The sequence below is a fragment of the Chiroxiphia lanceolata genome, chromosome 5, assembly GCF_009829145.1.
Source record: "Chiroxiphia lanceolata isolate bChiLan1 chromosome 5, bChiLan1.pri, whole genome shotgun sequence".
NCBI lineage: Eukaryota > Metazoa > Chordata > Aves > Passeriformes > Pipridae > Chiroxiphia > Chiroxiphia lanceolata.
The window spans coordinates 60,495,871-60,506,532 of record NC_045641.1 but is presented as its reverse complement, the minus strand read 5'-3'; the positions used below and the strand labels follow the sequence as shown (position 1 = coordinate 60,506,532).

General features: G+C 44.0%; 1 long non-coding RNA gene across 1 annotated transcript; it reads left to right on the top strand.

Annotated features, from left to right (window-relative positions):
* Positions 1–1,294: 1,294 nt before the first annotated feature.
* Positions 1,295–7,260, top strand: LOC116786952. The gene is made up of 3 exons (XR_004357116.1): positions 1,295–1,391; positions 4,322–4,404; positions 4,761–7,260. It is a non-coding gene; the product is annotated as an uncharacterized LOC116786952 (long non-coding RNA).
* The last annotated feature ends 3,402 nt before the right edge of the window (positions 7,261–10,662 follow it).

Here is a 10,662-nt window from a genome sequence, read left to right as displayed (position 1 = left end):
AATAAAAATTACCTTCCCTTACTCTACAGCTATATAATGAGCTTTGTGCCCCTGACTGCTACTCAGGATACGAACTTTAGGTAGGATCTATTCAGTATAGTGTTGTCACCTGTTCAAAACTTTAACTTAGATCTTTTAAGCAGATAATAGCTGTTATAGTGAAATCAAATCAAACTATTTAAATTTGAAAAGTAGTAAAAATTTATTATAAGATTTATTGAAAGTGCAAATAAGTAAAACAGCACGCTGGGCGGTTGGGGAGACCTTCGCTCCACTCACGGTCCGCAAGTGCAACAAGCAAATAGCAACATTTATACCCTTAATAATTTCCCCTCCCACAGTCACTTGTCATCTCTTCATTTGACTTAGGTTCGCGGGCTCCATTCTGTTTGGTCCTTCCTTTGCGGGCTCAGTCTAGTTGCTAGGGACTTCCCACCAATAGTTTGATTAGTCCACTGTCCTTGAGGTCTGGCATGTGACTGTATCTGGTCTGTATCTGGAAAGTCTGTGACTTTCCAGATGGCAGTCCTGGTTCCTCTTTATCGCCCTTGTGCTTGACCCTCTGCTCCTTATCCGTCTCCTCCTTGCCTTATACATGTATTGGACAATACACTTTTAGAATAACAGGATATAGTATACCCATTCAGCAAAGCATGACAACTTGTCATGTCAGCCTTATGGTTAACTATTCTGCAACTTATGATTTTTCAGCCTAAGTGAAGCTTTAATTGTATTGGTATAAAGTATATTAATTTAAGATATAATTTGACGAGCAAATTGTTTATTTCACCATTACTCACTCATTACAATAGCCTTCCGGTAATTTTGTGAAATAATCTTTCAGTACTGTACTGCTTGAATATGTTTTTTAATATTTTTTTCCATCTACCTAGCTTTTACTACAGGGCCTTGTTCAGCCCCCAGTTCTTCTAACTGAAGCCTCAGCTGGTGCCTCAACTCTTGGGAGGATGTGAAAGAACCACGGTATTTTTCTTAAAAAAACCGTGACGTGCCTGCAGCAGGGAGCTGGGGGATGCCACCAGAGACCTGAGAAGGCAGGAAGGGAGGCAGGGAAAGAGGCAGGGGAGGAGGAGCTCGATCTGGAGGGCTCTGAGAAACCGAGAGCGCGGTCTGACGGCGCTGTCAGCTCTGCACCCACGGGCACAAGACAATCACAGGACGTGCCCAACCCAGCCCTGCCCTCGCTGCCTTTGTGCCGCTCCCTCAGCGGGGCCGGGGGGGCGGTGGGAAGCGCCGGCCCCGCCTCTCCCTCTGCCCGCCCCGCCCCGGAGCTCCCGCCCCGCCGCCCGACCCCGACGCCGGGGTTCTCCTTCCGCCTGCACCGGGGCCGACGGCCGCTGGCTGCGGGCGACTCGCCGGCTGCGGGCTCGGTGAGGACGTGCGCGGCGGCGGGCAGGGAGGGGAAGGGGGTCGGGCAAAGGAGCGCGGAGAGGGGCAGCGAGGGCCGCGCCGCGCCGCGCCCCGCTCCGCTCCGCCCGCGGGGCCGGGGGTGCGGCGGCTGCGAGGAACCGCTGCCCGGGAGCTGCCGGCCCTGCGGAGGGCTCGGGGCGGCCACGGGGGCCGGTGCCGCGGCCGGGCCGGGGAGGCGCCGTGGGGAGCGGGGGAGGCCGCGCGGAGCGGCCCGCGGCCCCGGCGGGAGCGGCCGCGGGGTCGGCGGGGCTCGGGGGGGGCGGCGGCCGGCGGGGTCCGGCTGGCAGCTTGCTGCTTGTCTCGTAGCGGGACCCGCTGGTCTCGCAGAACCGATTAACCTCAGTATAATAAGCGTCCTGCGGGTGCCTGAGCAAGGACAATGCGATCCGCGGGCTCCAGAAACATCCCCCATCGCCGATCGCCTTAAGGACGCAGAAGTTTATTTACTGTATTTCTCCATAGGGTATGGCAGTCCGGGGAGATATTATTGAGAGGTAATATTAAAAAAAAAAAAAAAAAAAAGGAAAAAACAAACAAACCGCAAAAAAAAAAAAAAAAAAAAAAAGATAGCTTTCAGGATTGTGGACTCGCAGTGTGGGGAAGACAAGTCCCTTGTGTTTAAGCTCTGCGATGCAAGTCCTATGTTAGTGATTTTTTTGCTTCAGCCTTTCCAGTAGGTATCACAAGGTGTGCGGTAAGGAGCTGGTGCTCCACCTTGTGTAAGAGGGACACCTGCAGTCCTGTTTTGTGGTTGAAAGGATAAAATGAAATGTTAAATGCAAAAAAAAAAAAAATGGTTTTAAAGAGGTATAGGTTTGGCGTTTCTGCCTTCTGGGTTGTCTGAGTACTGTAGTTGAAAGAATTGTCTTGCTTATTCCATTTGCCGAGGCAGGTAGAAATGTGAGGAAAAAAATGCGACTACCCCATCAACGCTTAGCAACTTTCTTTATGTGCTTCAGGAGATATGCTTCATATGCTCTTGGCATCAATGAAAAACAGAGGCATCGGGTAGAACGTGAGTAGGTTTTCCCCTGGAGCACTGGATGTGTTTCAGAAGCCCATAGGAATGCTGGTGGTTGTTTCCTAGAAGTTGTTAATAGATTGACTCAACTCTTTTCTAGGAGCTCTGTGGTAACGTTGGCCATTTCCCCACTGCTAACTAGCCTCCTGGGAAAGACTTAAAAATATTAGAAAACAAACCCAGCTCATGTGAGTCCTGGTAAATATTTTCTTCCTCTGGCATCTGAGAATGATGGGAGTAACTTGCTACTAACATCAAAAACTCCTGGCTGTGCTCTTATCACCCATTCCCATGAACTAACTAGCCAGCTTCCCAAAACATTTAGACAGACATTCCTGGCAGAGAAAACAGACTCGGGTTAGTGATCACTTTTATAATAGTGTCCTGTACTCCTCTCGATGGCTGTGTCAGTATAAAAGTCTCAAGGCAAACTCACTGAGGTAGTTCTGAAAAATGTTTACCGGGGACCATTAGTTCACTGTCATCTCACTGCAGTGAGTTGGGAGGCACTTCAGTGTAAAGAATCAAGCCCTCCTTGTAGTTCAACCTTAACAGTATTTATTTTTTTTTTTTCAGGAAGTAGTGTATTGTCTGATGTTTGCAGAAGAAAACATTACAGCATGATTCATACCAAGTCTGTTATGGGGTGTTTCAGTTTCCTTCTAAACAGAAGCTAAAACTGTTCTCCATTTCACTGGTCTGCCAGCTTTTTAGAAGCACTTTTATTTTGTCATTTTGGTCTGTTCTCTACTTACAGCACAGATGCTTTTTGCTCCTCCCCCATGACCTTCAAGAAAAATAGTTGTAAATCAGTGAAATACTTTGATTTGCAGGAGGCTGTCTTTCAAACACTTTTAAAAACCAACAAATTATCAACTTAGATGTTTTCTGCAGGCAGTGGTAGTAGTTGGTAGTACAATATTTTTATATTTTATTTTTATATGTTTCTAAAAATTACACTAAATGGTGTTTCCCAACTAATTTGTTTGCCTTTTTTTTCCTTTTTTTTTTTTTCTGTGTGTGTTTGGTGAAAAACAATCAAAAGGGGGCCTTTTGTTTTGGCTTAGTCCCTTTGATAGAGTAGAGGTGCAATATGCGTGTGGCCAGGTGAGAGTGGTGTGCTCCTCAGGCAGTTCTTTTGCCCATTAATGGACCACTTGAGCTGCTTACTAATACCTTTGAGCCACCAACTTGGCTCTATTGGCTTCTGGCAAGCAGGGGAAGGGTTTTCAAGTGTTTTCTTAAATTCTGCGTGTGCTGAGCTTGCTCAGGTTCGTTTTCTGCAACCATGAGCAGTGGAGTGAGAGTTTCCTCAGAGAGTTTGTGGCTTTCTTGGTCCTAATCTACGCAATAATTAACCTATTAGTTTATGCTGAGCCTCTCTTCTCTTTGTTGAAGACAATAATCATCAGAGAGCAATACTCCCTTCCCCCTAATTGAAAGGGGTCACTGAAGACAGCAAAGAAAAAGTAAAGGAGGAGGCAGGAGGCCAAGAAGGTGCAATTCACTATCTTAATTCCTAGAGCAGCTCATGGTTTGCTAACTGTGAGGCTTGTGAAAAACTGAGCCTGCTGGTGACTCTTAAGAAGAGGAGAGAAAAAAGAAAAGATGAGGAAAAATGGTGAAAATGCCTATTGTGGTTTAGGATTAGGTGACTGCTAATATTTCCCTTCATGAACTGATTCTGGGCACTAATAAAAGGAAATTGTTACTTCACAGCAAATTGGACTTCAAAATCTGCCAGGAGATCTTCTGATGTGTTAACAGTAATCAGGGACATGGAAGACTCTCCAGTGGTATTGTTGGTACAGGTCATTGCTCCTTCGGAAAAAGTAGTACTTGCAGCTTATTGATTATTGTCCTTTCTAGGAGAAAAGATGAGTGAGGACCTCCTGTTCTTCGAGTGAGTGCTCCACATCTGTCTGAAGAAACACACTAACAAGATTGCTGAAGTAAGTTGTTTGTTTGTTTGGTTTTTTTTAAAGTGAAATTGTGGAAGCTTGTTTTATTGTCTAATCTGGTTCACCCTAAAGCACCACAAGTAATAGCATTGGTTGGTGCAACTGAAGATGTAGAAATGAGGAAGAATGTAGGGTTGGGGAAAATGTAAGCTTCTCAACCTGTCTTTATTACTTCAAGTCTTTCTAGGCTATGCTTAAAAACTGTTACAGCCACAGTTTTTCACAGAACTTTAATACTTTCCCTTTGCTGACAGGGAATGGATTTTTATTTTTTCACACGTTTGATTGCTAGATGTTACTAGGGTGTTTCTGACTATCATTTGTGTTTCTGTTTTAATTCTCAACAGTTTTGCATCGCAGTGGGCAGGGAACTGGTAAGCGAAAAAGCTGTAGGATTTTATACTTAAAGGAATTGCAAGGAAGCTCATTAATGGAAGAATTGATAATGTAACTTACATATAAGGATACTTCATCACTCACCAGAGAAGCTATACTTCTTATAAACACTTCTGTGATCTTGAAGCTGTAATATACTTCTTCCTGGGTATAAATGATCTCCATAAAATGCAAATATGCAAAGAGCTCTTCTTGTATGTGAGAAATTCGTCCATGGCTGAAATTCAGTGAAGTTCAGCCAGTATTCTGTATGTCGATTGTAAACCTTTCTCCAATTAAAGTCATTTGGTGTTGATAATAAGGGGCATACTTTTAAAAGGGATGTCTACAACTACTGGAAGTGTAAGACAGTTCTTTAAATGTGCCTTAGAACTGAAATTCTTCAGAGGTTGAAGCATGTTTCCTGGTTTCTCTGAATTTCACTGTTGTTTCGTGTGAAGTGTTGATGGTAAGTAGAAAATTTGCAGCTGTAGCAGAGGGGTGTAGGCATATTCTAAAAAAAAGTCATTCCATCCAAGAAGAAGCAACTTTTGACTCTGTTCATTGTTAGCTGACCTCTTCCATCATAATGGTACTCAAAACTAGAAAAGCATGAGTTACAGATGTATACAGGTATGTATTTCAATTACATACATGAGCTATACTGTAGAGGCAAGGATACTCCTGTATAAGGAATCTGATGGTATTATTAGAAGAACGTTTCATCTGTAGATTTCTGAACAGAATATTTGGTCAATTTGTGTGATGAATCCTGTCTCTGTTATTAATGCCTTTTCCCTGCAAATATTTTGCTTTCTGTTAAAATTACCTTCTCAGGCTTACAGCTGTTTGTTAAAAGTGAACAGAAGTTTTTCCCTGAGAAGTGTAAGCAATAATGCTTGGTTGATACCATCAAGCAATCAAATACAATCTTGGAGATTTCATTTTGTTTTGAGCAGTGACATCTCGTTTGCTTGTGTTGATATGTTGCTCGGTGTCATGGGGAACTAGAATTTTAAAATTCCTTTTGAAGCATGGCTCTTCCAAATGGCCTGGAGTCCGTAGTGCTTGCAGAAAATTCACTTTATCTTTCAGATAATCTCTTTGAGATCAGTTAGATGCTGTTTATGACAAATTCAGATTTTTTCTGTATCTAGTCGTTCTGGTTGTTGGTATGTGGCATGGTGTTTATCTGGATTATGTCATTCATGGTGAGAAGAATGACCTCTTTCCTCTTGCCCTGTTGACCGCAGTTTCCGTGACACTTGTGGCATTGTTGCTGGCTGCAATTCTACAGCTGTAAGACTGTGGATCAGTTCCCAAATGCCATGAAGGGCCTTTTCTTGTTTTTTTGATTTTTGTACCGTCTCTGAATAAGTTTTAAAATTGAATTACATAATTTTAATTTCTCACTGCAGAACTTCCAAGCTCCCTCCAAGTTTTAAGGCACATTCAGAGATTGAAGCGTTTCCTTGTTTCTCTACACTTCACTGTTGTTGCTGTGAAGTGTGATAAGTAGAAATCTGTAGCAGTCGTCCTGCCTCAAACATCTTTATTGAAACATAATTTCAGGATTTTAACATAAGTACTAAACTTGGAAACATGGAAGTGCAGCAGGATGTTCTATTTAAATAGGGGTGAAACAGCTTGAACATCACACCTACTTGCAAAAATTGCCAGTGATGAGGTCATGCTGCTTTCGGTGTTGAAGAATGCCGAGACCAGCCTGACTGAATCGCCACAAAATGAAACAATACGAGGGATGTGAAGAAACCAGTTTCCTGACAGGTGTTTCCTCATAGAGGAACCAGTGAGTGGCAGTACTAATAACTTATTTTAAATGGACTATTCTGCTGAGCTAGCATGACCAGCCTAACAACATAATACTGATGGTCAGTCGCTTTATCCTATAAAGCCCAAGCCCTCTTTTTTATGGCAAGGATTTCTAGCCACCCCTTCTAGGTGTGTGTGTAGAGATTCTTCATTTAAGTGGGGATGCTTCTTAAGGTTATCCTTAGGGCTGACTGAAAGAGATTTGCCCCCGCGTCATAAGTATGGGTGAGCAACATCAGTCTTCTCTTTTATAATTATTAAGTTAGCTTTGAAAATAATGATTTAATAAATCGTGCACTTTAGTAGCAGTAATAGCTTTCTAGTACTGAGGAAGGTCATGGAGCAGACATCTGAGTGACATCACATGGCACATACAGGACAACCTGGGGATCAGGACCAGCCAGCAGAAAGGCAGATCCTGCTTGACCAACTTGATCTCCTTCTATTGATGCTGAAAAACCTCGGATAGAGAACTGCTCAGAGACTTTGCATCTTTAAGCAGCAAGATATTTGTTATTGCAATGTTGGGAGAGAGGCAGGTCGCCCTGCGCAAACTCGCTGGACCCAAGAGCACAAAACAAGCCATTTATACATTTTAGGTACACAGTTACACCTTGTAAGATACATATTAATAAGTAGGCTGGTCTCTGGGCGGAGATTTCCAAGATTTCTTTGGTGCATGCGCAGTCTTGTCGCTACGGTGATCGCCAGCGAGCCTTCATCCCCCTGGTGGTCATCATGATCATCTTCCTCAGGGTTGAACTTTTCAACTTTCTTTTTAAGTGACCTAGATTCTTCAAGCTAGCAAAATCCTGGCTCCAGGCCTCCTATATCTATTCAAACATCTAGTTTACTAATTTATTACCTTGTGGTCCACTCTTCAGCATTCTTTCTATGATAAGATTTTGGTCCAGTAAACAGAGCAGAACAAGACATTAACCAGTGCTCCTATAATGTTCTTCTAGCAAGGCAGAAACAAACTTAGGCAGTTACCTTCTCCTGGCTCAGCAGGGCAAAGAATACCAACTAGGCCATTGTTAACTCCTTTTGTGCCTTTCTGCCATCATTTGACAGTGTGACTCACTAAGCAGATAAGGGAGAGGCTGTGGATGTTGTCTACCTGGACTTCAGTAAAATCACTGACACCTTTTCCCACAGCATCTCCTAGAGAAACTGGCTACTCATGGCTTGGTCAGGTGCAGTCTTTGCTGGATATAAACTGGCTGATGGCTGGGCCTAGAGAGTGAGAGGGAACGGAGTTACACCCAGCTGGTGGGTGGTCAGCTGGTGTTTTCCAGGGCTCTGTGTTGGGCCAGTCCTGTTTAATATCTTTATTGACAACTTACATGAGGGAATCAGTGCATCTTCAGTAAGTTTGCAGGTGACACCAAGTTGGGTGGGAGTTTTTTGTCTGCTTGAGGGTAGAAGGGATCTATAGAGGGATCTGGACGGGTTGGATCAATGAGTGCAACAAAGTGAAGAGCTGGATGTGGCACTTCAGTGAAAACAAACCCCATGCAATGTAGTGGGCTTGGAAGTGAGTAACTGGAAAGCTACCTGGTGGAAAAGGACCTGGATGTGCTGGTTTGACAGCCAGCTGTACATGAGCCAGCAGGGTGCCAGGTAGCCAAGATGGCCAATGGCATCCCTGGGCCTGTATCAGGAATATTGTGGCCAGCAGGACCAGGGCAGTGATCATCCTCCCTGTATTTGGCACTGCTGAGGCCACGCTCAAATACTCTGTTTTGGTTGGGGTCCCTCACTACAGAAAAGACAATGAGGTGCTGCAGCCACTCCAGAGAAGAGCACAACAAAGTTGGTGAAGGGTCTGGAGCACAAATCTGATGAGGAGTGATTGAGGGAGCTGGGCTTCAGCTTGAGTAAAGAAGTTCAGGATGGACCTTATCACTCTCTAAACTACTTGAAAGAGATTGCAGCCAGGGTTCTCAGTCTCTTCTCCAAGGTAACAAGCGATAGGACAGGGGGAAATGGCTGGTTAGATTGAATATCATGAAAACTTTTTTCACTAAAGGTGTTGTCAAGCATTGGAACAGACTGCCCAGGGAAGGGTTGAGTCATGAACCCTGGAGGTATTTAAAGAGATGTAGATGTGTTGCTTAGGGACATGGCACTTGGCAGTGCTGGGTTAATGGACGGACTCCATCTTAGAAGTCTCTCCCAACCTAAATTATTCTATGATTCTATGTTGTGCAGTAGATAATTAAGATAATTCTCATTCAAGTCCTTTGGTCTAATCACTGTCATCATCAATTGACATAAAATTTTAAGTTTAAATAAACATAAATACTATAAATATTTTGTTTGCCATCCTTTGTCCTGCGGGGCAAGGTTCTATGAAAGATCAATTACACCTGTCCTTTAGACATTAACTGTTGTCTAAGCCTGAGACTAAAGTTGGATCCAGCGGCACCTAGACTCCTCTTGAAACAAGGACTCGAGGCTTTGGGCTTACAGTACTTAACTACACTTGGCATAAGTATGACTCTGCAAAATGTAACCACTGGGTTAGCTTGTAACATCTTTCCAATAGGGACCTGCCCTACTGACAGGGTAAGATATGAGCTCGAGAGAAGAGCTTGACATGTAACAAGCAGTAATCATAGAAGAATGGTCATGTATTGGCCTTAAAAGATATGTGATTATATCAAGTATATAATGGAAAGTATAGGAATAGATAACCAGATGTGTAGCTGGATAAGGAAACCACAAACTGTATTCTGCACTGACTCTGTATGAATGTACTTTTTAAGATAAAACTGTAAGTTGTTTGTTCAAGGGTGTAAAAACCCCACGAAAATTGTCAGTTGCCGGACATGTACATGGAGGTGCGAACCCCTACGTGCTCCGGGAGCAATAAAGGTGACCTTTACTCTACAGTGTGTACTGTGTAGATGATTCCTTTGAATGACTCTCTGAGAAGGTGTTCAGATTCCTTTGTCTGAGGAGGAGTCTAGAATGCAAAGGTGTCCTTTCTGCTCCTTGTGACTCACTGGGAGGGTGTACATGACAAACTTTGTCCAAAACTTTAATTCTATCAGCAGCAGTGAGAAAGCAGCAGAAAAAATAGCAGGCCAAGAGTTAAAACAATGACCTGTGTTGGCAGTGATGGAATACCATTTCCAGGACACTGTTTCCAGTCATAAAATTGGGGAGTGTTAAATGTAGGGATATCTGTTATTAGAGCATCTTGTGGTACCAGCAACTGGAATGAGAGGATGTCTGTGTCAGTAGTTGGAAGGACTGTAGCTCTAGGGAGCCTCTCCACAGGTCCCCCAGCTTTGGAGTGCCAGCTTTTTCTGGCTCCAGGCAGGGTTATTGGGTGGGCAGAGGCTCCATACTGGTGTTTAGGGAGATCTGTGAGCATGGAGTGCTTATGAAGCATGTGTGTGAGTTGTGCGTCTATTTGCTAGTGAACATCAAGCTGGACAAGCCAGCAAGCAGGAGATCCTTCAAAGTGGATAAGAGTACCTCAGATCCATGTAGGAGTATTGGATGAGCAGAGTGGCTGTACTGGTACTTGAGTGATTGGTCAGCATGTGTGTGCTTGTGACTCTAGAGACTGCGGATATGTGGGTTTTAGAGAGACATTCAATCCTAACCAGCCAAAGAGGAGGAAAAGGGATTTGTCTGTCTATATCTCTGGTTTTTGTGAATCATGTATGTGAGTGCTGTTGAAGGCAGCACCTTATTTGTGGCTGTCTGTCAATGTCCTTTGAGTGTCTCTGGGCTGCATGCTCAGCCTTGCTGCTTGCTGAGCTTTCAAACAGGAAAGCAGCAGCAGCAGCTGTGTCCACGAGTCTGCAATGAAGACAGTGGATCTCCAGGCTGGGCTCCAGCCTCAGGGCAGGAGGAACCACCAGGTCACAGAGCTGCTAGAGGTGTTCGCTTTAACAAACACTGAAACTATGCTAATGAAAATTTGATGAAGAAGATTTGGTTGGGTTTTGTTTCAATGGCTGTTTCTTGAACTGAAAAGTCTCTGTCCTGTTTCTTCATCTTTGGAAAAGGTCCTCTTTGTTC